Source organism: Tamandua tetradactyla, chromosome 6 (assembly GCF_023851605.1).
Source record: "Tamandua tetradactyla isolate mTamTet1 chromosome 6, mTamTet1.pri, whole genome shotgun sequence".
Classification (NCBI taxonomy): Eukaryota; Metazoa; Chordata; class Mammalia; order Pilosa; family Myrmecophagidae; genus Tamandua; species Tamandua tetradactyla.
The window spans coordinates 34259136-34277188 of NC_135332.1; the positions used below are offsets into that span (position 1 = coordinate 34259136).

Genomic DNA, 18053 nt, shown 5'->3' on the forward strand with positions numbered 1-18053 from the left:
GAGTGGCCTCCAAAAGCTGGAAAAAGCAAGGAAATGGATTATCCCTGTGCTGGCTTGAAGCTGTTAGGGACTCTGGAATAAACCTATGTTCTTTTGGTCCATCCCTGTGGGTGCAGACCTATTACAGGTGGGACATTTGCTTAGGTTACTTCCATGGACATGTGACCCAGCACATTTAAAGTGGGTCTTAATCCCCTAGCTGGAGTCCTTTAAGAGGAAAAAACTGCAGAGACACTTTAGAGCTCGCACTTGGAGAAGCTAAGAGAGAAATGCCCTTAGACATTTTGCGCCTTCCCATGTGACAAAGGAACCCCAGATGCCAGTAGCCTTTCCTGAGACAAGGAATCTTCTTCCGGATGCCTTAATTTGGACATTTCCATGGCCTTGGAAGTGTAAATTTGTAACCTAATAAATCCTCTTTGTAAAAGCCCACCCATTTCTGGTATATTACATTCTGGCAGCTTTAGAAAATCAAAATATCCCCTGAAGTCTTCAGAAAAGACTGCAGCACTGTTGACCCCTTGATTTTAGCCCATTGAGGACTTCTGAACTACAGAATCTTGAGATGCTAAACTTCTATTGTCTTAAGCCATTAAGTTTGTGGCTATTTGTTACAGTACCCACAGAAAATTAATATAGGCACTATACTGATTTCTATGACTAAAGATACTTTTGCCTACTTTGAGCTTGTAATGGAATTTTCAAACATACATTCCTTTGTTTCTGCTTTCTTTTGCTTAGAATTACATATGTGAGATCCATCAATGTTGTCCTATGAAGTATCAATTAATTAATACTCATTAATGTATATCATCACAATTTTTTAATATATCAATTTACACGTGCAAGCTAAATTTGATGGGCATATATGTTGTTTCTAGTTCTGGGCTTTTACAAGGGAGATGAGAATATTCTTTTGCTGGATATTTGATGCTCAGATTCACATATTTTTTTCATGAATATACCTAGTAATGGAATTACTGGGTCATGGATATGTGCATCTTCAGTTTTGACAGATACTGCTAATCAAGGAAAATTATAAGGGGTGGCGGTGCTAAAAACCTCAGTAATCTGGTTCGAAAATATTATAACAAAATAATTTTTAAAAATCAAAATGAATGTAAAAAGTCCATGATAAACATGATATCACTATTTGAAATAAAGACAGCCTGTTTTATGACCCATATTATCAGACAACGGGAACAGCTTGGAGGGGTCACTTGCAGGAAGAGTTTATGAGAATTGAAAATGACATGAGAACAAACTCAGCAAGTTAGGAGTTTATTCATACAGAATTTGTTTACTCTAGGGTTCTTATTAACATTTTTTATTTCGTTCAAAATATAGGAGGATAATTTGATTAGTGAATTTAGCGGCAAAGGATTCTCCTTTTGTCTCAGGCTCTCATATGGCTCAGTACAGTATCATTGCCAATAAGTTCTACAAAATGGTTGTTCCAACTGAGACCCTCCCCCCAGAAATAGATGACAGTTCTAGATATTCCACAGCTTCGCCAGCCCGATATTGTCAGGTTTCTGTTTTAGTTTTTAAATACTGATTGATGTGAACAAACATGGCAGTGCAGTTTTAGCCTTTATCTCCATGATGTTTGAGGTTGAATAGTTTATCATGATTATGAAAGTTCTGCTTTTCTGAATTGTTTGTTCAATCAAGTCTTTTCCCAATTTTTTTAATGGGTTGTCTTTTCCTCATTGTTTGGAAGATATGATGTTTTCGATAATAATTGCACTGAAAATACTTTCTCTTGTGATATGGATTTCATCATAATAACCTTTCTTTCTCTTTTGAGGAAGAGACATTATTGATTATTTGAATATTATACAATCTTGTTATTTGCTCATTGATTCTAATAGGTTTTCTGACTTAAAGGCTACCTGCTCTTAGTATTTTAACACTAGCATTCTTTTGTTGTTTGTAATATTTGCGTGTGTACATAGTTTTAACACACTTTGCTTTTTACCTTTTGGTGACTCTGAATTGTAGGTGTTTCTCCCATAAACACCATTTTGTTGAAGCTGAGTTGTTTAAATCCAGTATGACAACTTTTATCATTTAACTAGAGCACTGAACTCATTATATGTGTAGTTATTATGTAACTACTGAGATATTTGGATTAACATTTATATACGTAGTCTTTCTTTGTTCCTGTTTGATCCACCTATTTTTATTTGTTATCTTTTTATTGTCCTTTATAAAAGAGTAATTCACATATTTTTATTATTTCTTTTTCTCTGTTTGTTACTTATCCATGCTTTCATTGTTTCTTTAGTGGTACTTTAGAAATTATAGCATGCATATTTTACTTTGTAAAGGTCTTCCAAAATAAGTTCCTGTATTATTTCCCAGATAATATAATAACTTGGAATAGTTTAATTATAGTATCCCTCTACATACATTTTGTTTCCCACTTTGCCAGTTTGAAACTGTCCTGTACCCCAGAAAAGCCACGCTCTTTAATCCTTATTCAGCATTGCTGGGTGAGATCTTTTTTATTGTTTCCATGCAACTCACCTAATTGTGGGTGGTAATTTTTTATCAGATGGTTTCCGTGGAAATGTGTCTCCAGCCATTCAAGTTAGAGTTGCTTACTGGAGCCCTTTAAGAGGGAAGCATTTTGGGAAAAACTCAGTGCCAACAGAGCTCACACAGCCAGAGACCTTCAGAGATGCAGAAGGAATTTGCCTGCAGGGTAGCTTTATGAAATGAGTAGAGAAAGGTAGCATATATCACCATGTGTCCAGCCAAATCAGAGAGAAAACTTGAACTTCTCCCAGACCTTTCTTTGGCATTAAGGTTCTCTTTCTCTGGAGTGCGGGTTATCTTTCTCTGGATGCCTTAATTTGGATATTTTCACAGCCTTAGAGCTGTAAGCTTGCAACTTAATAAATTCCCTTTTAAAAAGCCATTCTATTTCTGGTATATTGCATTCTGGCAGCTTACAAACTAAAACAGATTTTGGTACCAGAGAAATGGGGTGCTGAGGTTTACAAATATCAAACATGTTGGAACTATTTTTTAAATGGATAAGGGGAAGAGTTGTGAGGCACTTGATCAAGAAGAAGGCCTAGAATGCTTTGAAGACACTTTTGATGGAAAGGTAGACTCAAAAGATAACTCAGATAAGGCCTTAGTCAGAAATGATGCATGTGTTATTGCAAACTGGGAGGAAGGGGCTCCTTGTTTTAAAGTAGCATAACATTTAGCAAAATTGACTACTGGTTTTGGACAGAGGCAAATTTTAAAAGCTTAAACTTGTATATTTAGCAGAAGAGATGTCCAATTAAATGTGGAAAGTATAGTCTGGTTTCTCACTGCAGCTTATAGTGAAATGTGACAGGAAAGAGACAAGCTGAGAACTGAACTCTTGGGTACAAAGAGACAAGAATTGATGGTCTGGAAAGTTCTGGGCTTCCAGAAAGAAGGATCTCACAGAATACTGCCCCATGTGAGGATTTAACCAAACATGGAACCAGTCAGCCATTTCAAAAAGCACCAAGATGGAGACACAGTTATCCAAGAAGGACTTGTGGAAAGTTCTATTGTCTGATGGTTATGATCCATGCCTACTACAGAGAAAACCAACAAGAGTGCTGTGGAATCTGTATAATGGAACCACTGCCAGTCTGGACTAAAAGGAACAGAAAAGGGACAAATTGTAGGAAAAATAACTTCAAAGACAAAACCATGGAAGCTAAGGTCTGAAGCCAAGAAACTTTGGGCCGAGAGAGTGGACCCACCTATGCAGTTGAAAAGGATGAGTTTGTCCTGAAGGCAGAGGTCAGGAGTTTTAGTGCCCCAGGCCTTGGAAAGGGTGGAACATATTCTTTTGGGATTGGTGAGAGCCTTGCTGCCACCAGCAAGGGGGTTGTGTGAGCCCTAGAGATGGCAAAGAGCCTGGGTATTGCTTGGAGAGGGTGGAGCTGAGAAAAAGGTGGTCTCCCCAATGTCCTTCAAGGTTGCAATTCTCACTTCAGTATTTGGAGAGAGACAGGCTGAGGTGTTGACCCTTGGAAAGGGTGGGGCTGCCACCTTCTAAAGCCCTGAGGATAAATGACTCTCAGACTTTGAAATCTAATGGAGTTAGCCCTGCTGGCCTTAGGAACTGTTTGGGGCCTTTGACCTCTGTGTTCCTCCCAATTTCTCCCTATGGAAATGGAAACATATATCCTATGATTGTCCCTCCTTTGTATGTTGGCAGCAGATAACTTATGCTGAGCTTTACAGTCCAGAGCCAAAGGAGAATTTTGCCGTAGAAAAGATCATGCCCATAGCTGACTTTTTGTTGAGATTTTATACTGTTCCTGACTTTGTAATGTCGTATTTTTACTGAAATGCTATAAGGCTTTGTGATACTGTGATGGAATTAATGTATTTTGCATTTGTAAAGAACATGTCTTTTTGGGGTCAAAAGATAGAATGTGCCTTGAAATTGTGTACCCCAGAAAATCCATGCTCTTTAATCCTCATTCAGTATTGCTAGGAGGGAGCTTTTTTATTGTTTCCATGTAGATATGACCCACCCAATTGTGGGTGGTAACATTTGATTAGTTGGTTTCCACGGAGATGTGTCGCCACCCATTCAAGGTGGGGTTGCTTCCTGGAGCCCTTCAAGAGGGAACCATTTCGGAAAAAGCTCAGTGTCAACAGAGCCCACACAGCCAGAGACCCTTGGAGATGCAGAAGGAAAACATCCCCAAGGAAGACTTATGAAATGCGGAGAAAAAGCTAGCAGGCATTGCCATGTGCTCTCCCAGCTGAGAGAGAAACCTCAAACTTCATCAGTCCTTTTAATTCTATATGTATATATCAAACCTCCAACAAGACCTTATTAAGTATTGTTTTGTACAACCAATATTCATTTAAAATATCCAAAAAAAATTACTCCTTTCACTCTGTAGTTTTTTCTGCATTTTTGTCTGAATAAATCACTTTACTATTCATTTCTTATTGTGAAAAATAACATATATACAAATAAGCAATAAATTTCAAAGCACACTGCAACCACGGGTTATAGAACTGATTTCAGAATTTGGTCTGAGTAGCTGGCAAAGGAGTCTCCAGTGTTCTCACCAGGATATATATATATATATTTCTTTTCATTTTAAATGATAATTTCATTGGGTATATAATGATATTTTGGAAATTATTTTCTTTAAGCCTTTTACAGATATTTTCCCTTGTCTTCAGACTTCTGCCATTTCTGTTCCTGAAAGTTAATATATCATTTCCCTTCTGGATGTCTTCATGAGTATCTCTCTATTTTTCAGCAATTTTATTATGATGTGCTTAGACTGTTAGGGTTTGTTTGTTTTACTTGATCTTTGCTTTTTATAATTTGATTTTTATTTATGTGATTTTTGTATTTACCTTACTTAGGATTTCATATTCCTTTTTAAACTTGAGGCTTATTTTTTTTTTTTACCAGTTTTTGTAACTTCTCTGTCACTATATCTTTGAATTCTACTTTTATTCTCTCCAATCTTCTGTTAAACATATCTATTGAGCTGTAATTTAAGTTATTGCATTTTTAATTCTAGAATTTACATTCAACCTTTATATATACCAGTTTTCTGATAAAATTTTCCATCTTGCAATCTCTATTCTTATACAAATTTATCACAACTACTTCAAAATTTGTTTTGACTCTAATATCTGAGGGCATCTGTGGTTCTCTGTTGGGGATTAAATCCTGCACCTACAAAGGCATGTCCAAATGACTAATCTTAGTCTCTGTGGGTGTGAACCTATTTAATTAGGACCTTTGGGGATATTATTAATTAGATTGTACCTAAACTGAGGTGGGCCTTAATTCAATATGGCTGAACTCCTTCTAAGCAAAGGAAATTGAACACAGAAGAGAAGCTACAGGGAATAGCCAGGAGCTAAAAGCCAGTGGAAATTGGAAGATAAAGAATAAGATGCCAACATGTGCATTGCCTTGTGACAGGAAAGCCAAGGAACCCCAAAGATAGTCAGTCAGTAAGAAGAAACCAACCCTGGGTGGAAATAAGACTTCTAGACTCTGAAACTGTGAGCCAATAAATTCCTGTTTTTAAGCCAGCCTGGTATGTGTTTATCAGCCAGGAAACTAAAGTAATCTCTTTCTGATAATCTGTATTTTTCTCTTGATTGCATTTCTTAGTGTGCCTGGTAATTTTAGTTTGAATGCCAGACATCTTGCTCAGCAACTTATAGAAGTTCTGCCTGATCTTTCCCTGACAAACTTGCCCTATCCTAGGAAAGGCAGCTAGAGTGCAGCCAGATCACTTTAATCCAGTCATGGATTGAGCTGAGTTATGAGTGAGCTGCAATCATTTTAAGGCGTGATCTAATTTTATGTTGTTTTTTCTCCTGGGGTATAACCTTTCCGGTGTCTCAAGTCCTTCTTCCTGGGAGGTTTTTAAATAATCCCTTTAGTTTGTTTGCTTATTTCCCTGGACTGTAAGACTTCTAAAAGGTCTGCTCTGCTTCTCAGCTGTAGGCTGTGTTGCTTTTCATTATTTTATATCTAAGATTTCCCCAATGATTCAAAAGGAAGAGCAGTGTGTTGTAGTCTCTCTTATATCTCCATTTTAATCTGGGATCTATTCCTCTTGAATCCTGCATGGCTCAGTCCCTCTGTGATGTCATTACACAATTTTTCTTTAAATTTTAATCAGCTATTTGGTTGTTCTCAGGAGGAACACTAGTCTATCTCTGGCTTTTCCATCTTAGCTGACAGTGGATTCTTCCCCCAGATGATCCTTAGGATTTTTAAAGCATGAAATTCATTGAGATGCAAAAATAGATTTAGATTCAATATAAAGTACTACATTTCAGGGATGGGAATGAGTTTCACTCAAGTGTAGAACATAAAATCAAACACTCTGTAGTTTCAAATCTTGGGCACAAATCCTTGCTCCAATATCTCCTATGGATCTTGAACCAGTTATTTCATTTCTTGAGCCTCAGTTCCTTCATCAGTAGTACACTGGGGATAGAGACATTATAAACTCAGTATTATTGCAATGAGGATTAAATGGCACAATGTAAATTATAAAATGTAAATCATTTACCATATAATAAGTGGCACTCAGAAATACTTTTTTTGAATTTTATATTCTGCCATTGATTATAGAAAAAACAGTTGCCTTTTGATACATGGAGCATAACTAAGCAGATGGAGGAGATGTTTGTTTAGACAGCACACTTTGCCCAAGAGATCTCATATCATCTCAGAGATAGAGAAATTGTTCTGCCTAATCACAAAATTAGCCCTGAAGAGACATCAAAGAAGACTTCAGGAATTTCACAAACAGACATTTATGTAATTCAGGAAATCTACTGCTCCTAAAACTGCATATGCCTCAAATCAAACTCTTTACCTTCCCTCATTCATCAAAATTATTGACCTTTTTGTCTTCAAGAACCCAGTAACATAAAATATTTATCCTGATCAGGCTATGAAACATAATGATCTATGACTCCCCCAATCTCATCAGTCTCCAATTCTGGTAACTATGTATTACCTTAAAAATATATCTGAACACAAAATCTTTTTGGCATTTCCACTGCCCTAACTTGGATTCACATTAGTGTTTTACCTATCAGTATTATACCAGGCCTCTCTGCCTCCATGCTCTCCCCATTAAAAGGTATTCTATTTACTGTCACTAAATAGAGATTTCAGCTTATGCAAAACAGAACCCTAGCTCCTTCCCGGGCCGGCTGAGAGTCTCGGAGAGGCAAGTTTCCCAAGCCAAGGCAAACGGCTCCCCTCTTTTGCGGGCGGCTTCGAGTCTCGGCTTCGAGTCCGCGGCTACGAGTCTCGGATCAGAGGGCTATCCAAAGCCTGGACTGGCTAGTCTGACTGCGAGACTCGGCTGCGGTGAGACCCCCAAGCGGTGTGCGATTTCCCGAGCAGCCGCAGCTGCAGCAGTTGGAGCCACTCCCTCCCTCCTTCCCGGGCCGGCTGAGAGTATCAGAGAGGCAAGTTTCCCAAGCCGAGGCAGCCGGCGCCCCTCTTTTGCGGGCGGCTTCGAGTCTCGGCTTCGAGTCCGCGGCTACGAGTCTCGGTTCAGAGGGCTATCCAAAGTCTGGACTGGCTAGTCTGACTGCGAGACTCGGCTGCAGTGAGACCCCCGAGCGGCGCGCGATTTCCTGAACAGCGGCAGCTGCGGCGGTCAGAGCTAGTTCCTTCCTCCTTCCCGGGCCGGCTGAGAGTCTCGGAGAGGCAAGTTTCCCAAGCCAAGGCGGCCGGCGCCCCTCTTTTGTGGGCGGCTTCGAGTCTCGACTTCGAGTCCGCGGCTACGAGTCTCGGATCAGAGGGCTATCCAAGCCGCGGTGGCCCCCCCACCCCGTGGGAGGCTTCCTATCTGGTAGGGAATCCCCCAGGCCCACTGAGGCCCGCAACCAGCCACAGGGTTCCCTCAAGCTGCGGCAGCTGATGCCCCCACCACGCGCGGCCCCTGAACCAATGGAGAGAATTGGATCGGAAACCCCCAGGCCGCGGAGATCGGTGACTGGGGGAGACCCATTCCAAACACTTGAGACAAACGTGTGCCACGTGCGCCACCTACTGGGCAAGATAAGAAAAACAGACCCCAGAGATTTCACAGAAAAATCTTACAACCTTGCTGGATCCGACACCCAGAGAAAGCTGAATAAATGCCCAGACGCCAGCAGCAGAAGATAACTGTACACACTCAAAAGATTGAGAATATGGCCCAGTCAAAGGAACAAACCAATAGCTCAAATGAGATACAAGAGCTGAGACAACAAATGCTGAATATACGAACAGAAATGGAAAACCTCTTCAAAAATGAAATCGATAAATTGAGGGAGGACATGAAGAGGACATGGGCTGAACATAAAGAAGAAATAGAAAAACTGAAAAAACAAATCGCAGAACTTATGGAAGTGAAGGATAAAGTAGCAAAGATGGAAAAAATAATGGATACCTACAATGATAGATTTAAAGAGACAGAAGATAGAATTAGTGATTTGGAGGATGGAACGTCTGAATTCCAAAAAGAAACAGAAACTATCGGGAAAAGAATGGAAAAATTTGAACAGGGTATCAGGGAACTCCAGGACAATATGAACCACACAAATATACGTGTTGTGGGTGTCCCAGAACGAGAAGAGAAGGGAAAAGGAGGAGAAAAACTAATGGAAGAAATTATCACTGAAAATTTCCCAACTCTTATGAAAGACCTAAAATTAGAGATCCAAGAAGTGCAGTGCACCCCAAAGAGATTAGACCCAAATAGGTGTTCTCCAAGACACTTACTAGTTAGAATGTCAGAGGTCAAAGAGAAAGAGAGGATCTTGAAAGCAGCAAGAGAAAAACAATCCATCACATACAAGGGAAACCCAATAAGACTATGTGTAGATTTCTCAGCAGAAACCATGGAGGCTAGAAGACAGTGGGATGATATATTTAAAATACTAAAAGAGAAAAACTGCCAACCAAGACTCCTATATCCAGCAAAATTATCCTTCAAAAATGAGGGAGAAATTAAAACATTCTCAGACAAAAAGTCACTGAGAGAATTTGTGACCAAGAGACCAGCTCTGCAAGAAATACTAAAGGGAGCACTAGAGTCAGATACAAAAAGACAGAAGAGAGAGGTATGGAGAAGAGTGTAGAAAGAAGGAAAGTCAGATATGATATATATAATACAAAAGGCAAAATGTTAGAGGAAAATATTATCCAAACAGTAATAACACGTAATGTTAATGGACTGAATTCCCCAATCAAAAGACATAGATTGACAGAATGGATTAAAAAACAGGATCCTTCTATATGCTGTCTACAGGAAACACATCTTAGACCCAAAGATAAACATAGGTTGAAAGTGAAAGGTTGGGAAAAGATATTTCATGCAAATAACAACCAGTAAAGAGCAGGAGTGGCTATACTAATATCCAACAAATTAGACTTCAAATGTAAAACAGTTAAAAGAGACAAAGAAGGACACTATATACTAATAAAAGGAACAATTAAACAAGAAGACATAACAATCATAAATATTTACGCACCGAACCAGAATGCCCCAAAATACGTGAGGAATACACTGCAAACATTGAAAAGGGAAATAGACTCATATACCATAATAGTTGGAGACTTCAATTCACCACTCTCATCAATGGACAGAACATCTAGACAGAGGATCAATAAAGAAATAGAGAATCTGAATATTACTGTAAATGAGCTAGACTTAAGAGACATTTATAGGACATTACATCCCACAACAGCAGGATACACCTTTTTCTCAAGTGCTCATGGACCATTCTCAAAGATAGACCATATGCTGGGTCACAAAGCAAGTCTTAACAAATTTAAAAAGATTGATATCATACACAAAACTTTCTCGGATCATAAAGGAATGAAGTTGGAAATCAATAATAGGCAGAGTGCCAGAAAATTCACAAATACGTGGAGGCTCAACAACACACTCCTAAACAACGAGTGGGACAAAGAAGAAATTGCTAGAGAAATTAGCAAATACCTCGAGGCGAATGAAAATGAAAACACAACATATCAAAACTTATGGGATGCAGCAAAGGAAGTGCTAAGAGGGAAATTTATTGCTCTAAATGCCTATATCAGAAAAGAAGAAAAGGCAAAAATTCAGGAATTAACTATCCATTTGGAAGAACTGGAGAAAGAACAGCAAGCTAACCCCAAAGCAAGCAAAAGGAAAGAAATAACAAAGATTAGAGCACAAATAAATGAAATTGAAAACTTAAAACAATAGAGAAAATCAATAAGGCCGGAAGTTGGTTCTATGAGAAAATCAATAGGATTGATGGGCCCTTAGCAAGATTGACAAAAAGAAGAAGAGAGAGGATGCAAATAAATAAGATCAGAAATGGAAGAGGAGACATAACTACTGACCTCACAGAAATAAAGGAGGTAATAACAGGATTCTATGAACAACTTTACGCTAATAAATACAACAATTTAGAGGAAATGGACGGGTTCCTGGAAAGACATGAACAACCAACTTTGACTCAAGAAGACATAGATGACCTCAACAAACCAATCACAAGTAAAGAAATAGAATCAGTCATTCAAAAGCTTCCTAAAAAGAAAAGTCCAGGACCAGACGACTTCACATGTGAATTCTATCAAACATTCCAGAAAGAATTAGTACCAACTCTCCTCAAACTCTTCAAAAAAATCAAAGCGGAGGGAAAACTACCTAATTCATTCTATGAAGCCAACATTACCCTCATACCAAAACCAGGCAAAGATATTACAAGAAAAGAAAACTACAGGCTGATCTCTCTAATGAATATAGATGCAAAAATCCTCAACAAAATTCTAGCAAATCGTATCCAACAACACATTAAAAGAATTATTCATCATGACCAAGTAGGATTCATCCCAGGTATGCAAGGATGGTTCAACATAAGAAAATCAATTAATGTAATACACCATATCAACAAATCAAAGCAGAAAAATCACATGATCATCTCAATTGATGCAGAGAAGGCATTTGACAAGATTCAACATCCTTTCCTGTTGAAAACACTTCAAAAGATAGGAATACAAGGGAACGTCCTTAAAATGATAGAGGGAATATATGAAAAACCCACAGCTAATATCATCCTTAATGGGGAAAAATTGAAAACTTTCCCCCTAAGATCAGGAACAAGACAAGGATGTCCACTATCACCACTATTATTCAACATTGTGTTGGAGGTTCTAGCCAGAGCAATTAGACAAGAAAAAGAAATACAAGGCATCAAAATTGGAAAGGAAGAAGTAAAACTATCACTGTTTGCAGACGATATGATACTATACGTCGAAAACCCGGAAAAATCCACAACAAAACTACTAGAGCTAATAAATGAGTACAGCAAAGTAGCAGGTTACAAGATCAACATTCAAAAATCTGTAGCATTTCTATACACTAGCAATGAACAAGCGGAGGGGGAAATCAAGAAACGAATCCCATTTACAATTGCAACTAAAAGAATAAAGTACCTAGGAATAAATTTAACTAAAGAGACAAAAAACCTATATAAAGAAAACTACAAAAAACTGCTAAAAGAAATCACAGAAGACCTAAATAGATGGAAGGGCATACCGTGTTCATGGATTGGAAGACTAAATATAGTTAAGATGTCAATCCTACCTAAATTGATTTACAGATTCAATGCAATACCAATCAAAATCCCAACAACTTATTTTTCAGAAATAGAAAAATCAATAAGCAAATTTATCTGGAAGGGCAGGGTGCCCCGAATTGCTAAAAACATCTTGAGGAAAAAAAACGAAGCTGGAGGTCTTGCACTTCCTGAGTTTAAGGCATATTATGAAGCCACAGTGGTCAAAACAGCATGGTATTGGCATAAAGATAGATATATCGACCAATGGAATCGAATAGAGTGCTCAGATATAGACCCTCTCATCTATGGACATTTGATCTTTGATAAGGCAGTCAAGCCAACTCACCTGGGACAGAACAGTCCCTTCAATAAATTGTGCCTAGAGAACTGGATATCCATATGCAAAAGAATGAAAGAAGACCCATATCTCACACCCTACACAAAAGTTAACTCAAAATGGATCAAAGATCTAAACATTAGGTCTAAGACCATAAAACAGTTAGAGGAAAATGTAGGGAGATATCTTATGAATCTTACAATTGGAGGCGGTTTTATGGACCTTACACCTAAAGCAAGAGCACTGAAGAAGGAAATAAATAAAAGGGAACTCCTCAAAATTAAACACTTTTGTGCATCAAAGAACTTCATCAAGAAAGTAAAAAGACAGCCTACACAATGGGAATCAATATTTGGAAACGACATATCAGATAAAGGTCTAGTATCCAGAATTTATAAAGAGATTGTCCAACTCAACAACAAAAAGACAGCCAACCCAATTACAAAATGGGAAAAAGACTTGAATAGACACCTCTCAGAGGAGGAAATACAAATGGCCAAAAGACACATGAAGAGATGCTCAATGTCCCTGGCCATTAGAGAAATGCAAATCAAAACCACAATGAGATATCATCCCATACCCACCAGAATGGCCATTATCAACAAAACAGAAAATGACAAGTGCTGGAGAGGATGCGGTGAAAGAGGCACACTTATCCACTGTTGGTGGGAATGTCAAATGGTGCAACCACTGTGGAAGGCAGTTTGGTGGTTCCTCAAAAAGCTGAATATAGAATTGCCATACGACTCAGCAATACCATTGCTGGGAATCTACTCAAAGGAATTAAGGGCAAAAACTCAAACGGACATTTGCACACCAATGTTTATAGCGGCGTTATTTACAATTGCAAAGAGATGGAAACAGCCAAAATGTCCATCAACAGACGAGTGGCTAAACAAACTGTGGTATATACATACGATGGAATATTATGCAGCTTTAAGGCAGGATAAACTTATGAAGCATGTAATAACATGGATGGACCTAGAGAACATTATGCTAAGTGAGTCTAGCCAAAAACTAAAAGACAAATACTGTATGGTTCCAATGATGTGAGTCGATACTCGAGAATAAACTTGGAATATGTCATTCGTAACAGAGTTCAGCAGGAGTTAGAAACAGGGTAAGACAATGGGTAATTGGAGCTGATGGAATACAGACTGTGCAATAGGTCTTGATACAAAAACTCAAAAATGGACAGCACAATAATACCTAATTGTAAAGTAATCATGTTAAAACACTGAATGAAGCTGCATCCGAGCTATAAGTTTTTGTTTTGTTTTGTTCTTACTATTATTACTTTTTTTTTTTTCTCTTTATTAACATACTATATCTTTTTCTGTTGTGTTGCTAGTTCTTCTAAACCAATGCAAATGTACTAAGAAACGATGATCATGCATCTATGTGATGATGTTAAGAATTACTGATTGCATATGTAGAATGGTATGATTTCTAAAAAAAAAAAAAGAATGGACAGCACAATAAAAAAAAAAAGTTGTAGCTTCTCAAAAAAAAAAACAGAACCCTAGTCCTTTTGCTCTTCATCCAAATCTATTCAACTACTTCCCACAGAATATGCCATACTGTTTCTCATTACTGTGTATCAGTTATCTAAAGGCTTTGTCAGAGTTTTATTCTTAAGTCTCAGCCCAGTAGAGTGACCAGCTCATTCTGATTTTAGCATGGAAATTCCAACATCATGGGAAATCCCTTAGTCCAAGAGAAGCTGGAATTGTCAACCGCCTTAGACATACTGAGTCAGAATCTCTTGTGGTAGATCCAGAAGATTACATTTTCAACAGTGTCCTACAGTGACACTTATTCACAACAAAATGTCATGGAACTACTGGCCTAAAATCATGTAATTCCAAGTTTTTTGGTATTGTTTTACCATGGGCTATAACATTGGCACAATTTTACTCCAATTTGTTTTTTCTGCATTACCTCACTCAAAAATGTGACCTCCTTGATACCAAGCACAATTTATTATATTTTAAATCCACAATGCTTAAAATATAACTGTGTCTCAATTTTTCTTGTTGACTAGTTACACGAATGTAGTGACTATTTTGATTGCCCTGTGTTCTAGTTTGCTAGCTGCTGGAATGCAATATGCCAGAAATGGAATGGCTTTTAAAAGGGAGAATTTAATGAGTTGCAAGTTTACAGTTCTAAGCCCGAGAAAATGTCCCAATTAAAACAAGTCTATAGAAATGTCCAATCAAAGGCATCCAGGGAAAGATACCTTGGTTCAAGAAGGCCAATGAAGTTCAGGGTTTCTCTCTCAAGTGAGAAGGCACATGGTGAACACAGTCAGGGCTTCTCTCTTGGCTGGAAGGGCACATGGTGAATACGGCGTCATCTGCTAGCTTTGTCTCCTGGCTTCCTGTTTCATGAAGCTCCCCGGGAGGCGTTTTCCTTCTTCATCTCCAAAGGTCGCTGGCTGGTGGACTCTCTGCTTCGTGGTGCTGCAGCATTCTCTGCTCTCTCTGAATCTCTCTCTCCAAAATGTTTCCTCTTTTATAGGACTTCAGAAACTAATCAAGCCCCACTCAAATGGGTGGAGACATGTCATCCCCTAATCCAGTTTAACAACCATTCTTAACTAAATCATATCATCCAGGGAGATGATCTCTTCACAGTTTCAAATACACAGCATTGAATAGAGATTATTCTACCTTTATGAAATGGGATTTATATTAAAACATGGCTTTTCTTAGGGGGCATACTTCCTTTCAAACCAGCACACCCTGTGAGGGTAATTTTGTTGTTTCCTTTTTTACACTTCCCAGAAAGAATTAATGTGGAGGATGAATGCAATATAATAGTAAATCGCTTGATCTTGTTCTGTTTTTTCACTAATTATATTTTAATCAATTAATCAAAATTGGTGTCCATGTTCAAAATGGGTCTTTAGCTTTATTAAAAGACCCTGAGTCCTGTCTATGGCCTGTGGAATGAACTGCAACACAGAGGTGGTGAATACCATGCTAATGGCCACATGGAAGTCTGTCCAGACACTGCATAAGAAGAAGAATATTTCACAGGCAAAATATTTAAAAATAAAAGAGAATGCATAGTGCAATGTGATGGTGTCTCAGTAGCAGAATTCTCGCCTGCCATGCCAGAGACCCAGGTTCGATTCCTGATGCCTGCCCCAGCAAAAAAGAAATCTGCCATTAAAAGAGAATGCATATTCAATTAGGTGCAATGATTAGAGAGTCCATTTCTTAGAAATGTTGAGACATTATTTTCATTAACAAATCACAGTGCTTAAGCAATTGAACACAAATCCTTATTTATTATGGGATCAAATGTGAATTTATAATATATCAAATGATCAAACATCACATTCTTTCATTTGTGTATGGAAATACTGAAGAACTCCAAAAGAGTTTCCATTTTCTGGCTAAATATCATGAAAACTATATAAGTATAACAAATCTTAAGTTGTGTGCTTCTTTGCATGCATCATCTTGGTTTAGCATCCTACAAGGAAAATTTAAATAGATCATTTCTACAGGGCATGGCTAAAAATGTTAGATAGCCTGATGAGTCCCTAATGGATATTATTTTAAGAGTTCACTCAAAAGACATTTGTTTATAAGCTATATACTGGTCCTATAAAAACAACTACAGAATTTTGGAACCAAAGGCAGTGATTATTCCAAATATAATTTCAGCACTGCCTTCATGGTATTTTAAAAAATGGTCATATCACATTGTACAGAAGTGCCACCATGCACAATGCCTCTTAAGAATACAACTGAACAAACATTGAGTGAGTTTCCAAAGTAGAAATAGCCAAAATTGAAATTTGGTTCTGCTGAGTGATTTAACAATATTCCTATGTTTTTCTATTTTGTTTTGGGTATTTAGAATACAGGGATGACTATACAATGGATCATTTTGTATGGTATAAGGTAGATATTTTGGTACATACTTTTTTGCTTTCTTATCTGCCTAAAACTGTATCACTAGATTGTTTTTTCAATTATGATTTTTCTTTCTGTATTGTCCAATAATATTTTAAGTTTTTCCATAACATTTATTCCGATTAACTTGAAAGTTACTGTTTTCGTTAAAAAATTTTAAATTGTTGTCCACTTCAAAAGTGTTGGGAAACTGAGTGCATTAGTCAGCATTTCTAGGGAAGCAGAACCAACAGGAAATATCTATAAATATGAGATTTCGTAAAAGTGTCTCATGTAACTGTGGAGATGCATGAGTCCAAATTCCATAGGGCACACTACAAACTGACAACTCTGATGAAGGTCTTCAATGAATTCCCCCAGAGAGGCTGGCTGGTTGAAGAAGAGATGAAAATTCTCTCTTCTGACTGCCGAAGTCATCACTTCCCCTTTGAAAACCTTTGACTGATTGGATTAAATATCTCTTATCGCTGAGGACACTCCTTAGTTGATTGTAGGTGTAATCAGTCATAGATGCACTCAACTTACTGATGATTTAAGTCCATAAAATGACCTCACAGTAACACTTAGACCAGTGCTTGCTTGACCAGACAACTGACAATCATTACCTGGCCAAGTTGACACATGAACTGCATCATGACACCAAGTAAATGGAGCAAATGCTGCAAAATGAAAGATAGTCTTGCTTTCAAAATTGTATATTAAATTCTTTAAATAAGTCAGTCTAAATATTTTCACATGTACCATCTTTTGCATCCCTTCACTGTACCTTTCTTAGACAAGTATTCTTATAAGGAGAACTCATCAAATAAACTATCTCTTTATCTAATATGTTGCCTGTTTGGCTACTACAATAATACAGGCATATTCACAGGCAGTCCAGTAGTTTAACCAAATGAAAATAGTAGATACAGGAACATATTTAAAAGAATCCAAATTTTTTTCCCACAGGTTGAGGTGTTCCAAAGCAAATTTTTAGAGTAGCAAAAATTAAACTTCTAGGCCATTTGATCTTTATTTTCTAATTCATTTAATTATTCTCTCACATTTGTAGAGATAAATTTCAATTTCTTGATGTTTGCAAACTTTTATTTTTATAATTGGATTTGCTAAAATTTTTCATAGCTGATTTTTCTCTGATGTTTCATTCATTAAATACTATGAAAATTTCTACTGATTTTAAGCCAAATACTAGAGAGCTTTAGAAGTGTAATTTATGAAAACAATCAAATAGCATTGTGGAACATTTCAGTTGATTAATAAAGTAGTTCTTCAAAGGCTCAGCTCAAACATTTCAAAAATTTAATTAATGGTGTGAGAAAAAATGAAAGCACATGTTCTTATTTGCCATGCTTAGGATTTTCTTTATTTATTCAATATCATCTTCAGCACAAAAAAATGCGTAGTTCAGTTACTTTAACTGTCTGTGAATGAGTAAGCACAAATATACATTTCTAAATTTAGCAAGCATAGCTTGTATCTCCATTTCAGTTGAAATAATGTTGCAGTTTATTTGGACACAATTAATTAATTAATTAATTGTGTAACACAAACAATTCCATGTATTTGTTAATTTTAAAAGAACATATTTACACGATGTGGCAATGAAACTTGCACTAATATTATTGCTGCAAAAGCAAATGATTTTATCTTTAATATCTGAC

General features: G+C 37.4%; 1 long non-coding RNA gene across 1 annotated transcript in view; it reads right to left on the reverse strand.

The window, feature by feature from the left end:
- Positions 1 to 6845: 6845 nt before the first annotated feature.
- The window catches only part of LOC143685945 (uncharacterized), a 160250-nt gene continuing 149042 nt past the window's right edge, over positions 6846 to 18053 (reverse strand). The window contains exon 3 of the long non-coding RNA XR_013176810.1: positions 6846 to 6991. This is a non-coding gene — a long non-coding RNA (uncharacterized LOC143685945). The remainder of the gene's footprint in view (positions 6992 to 18053) is intronic.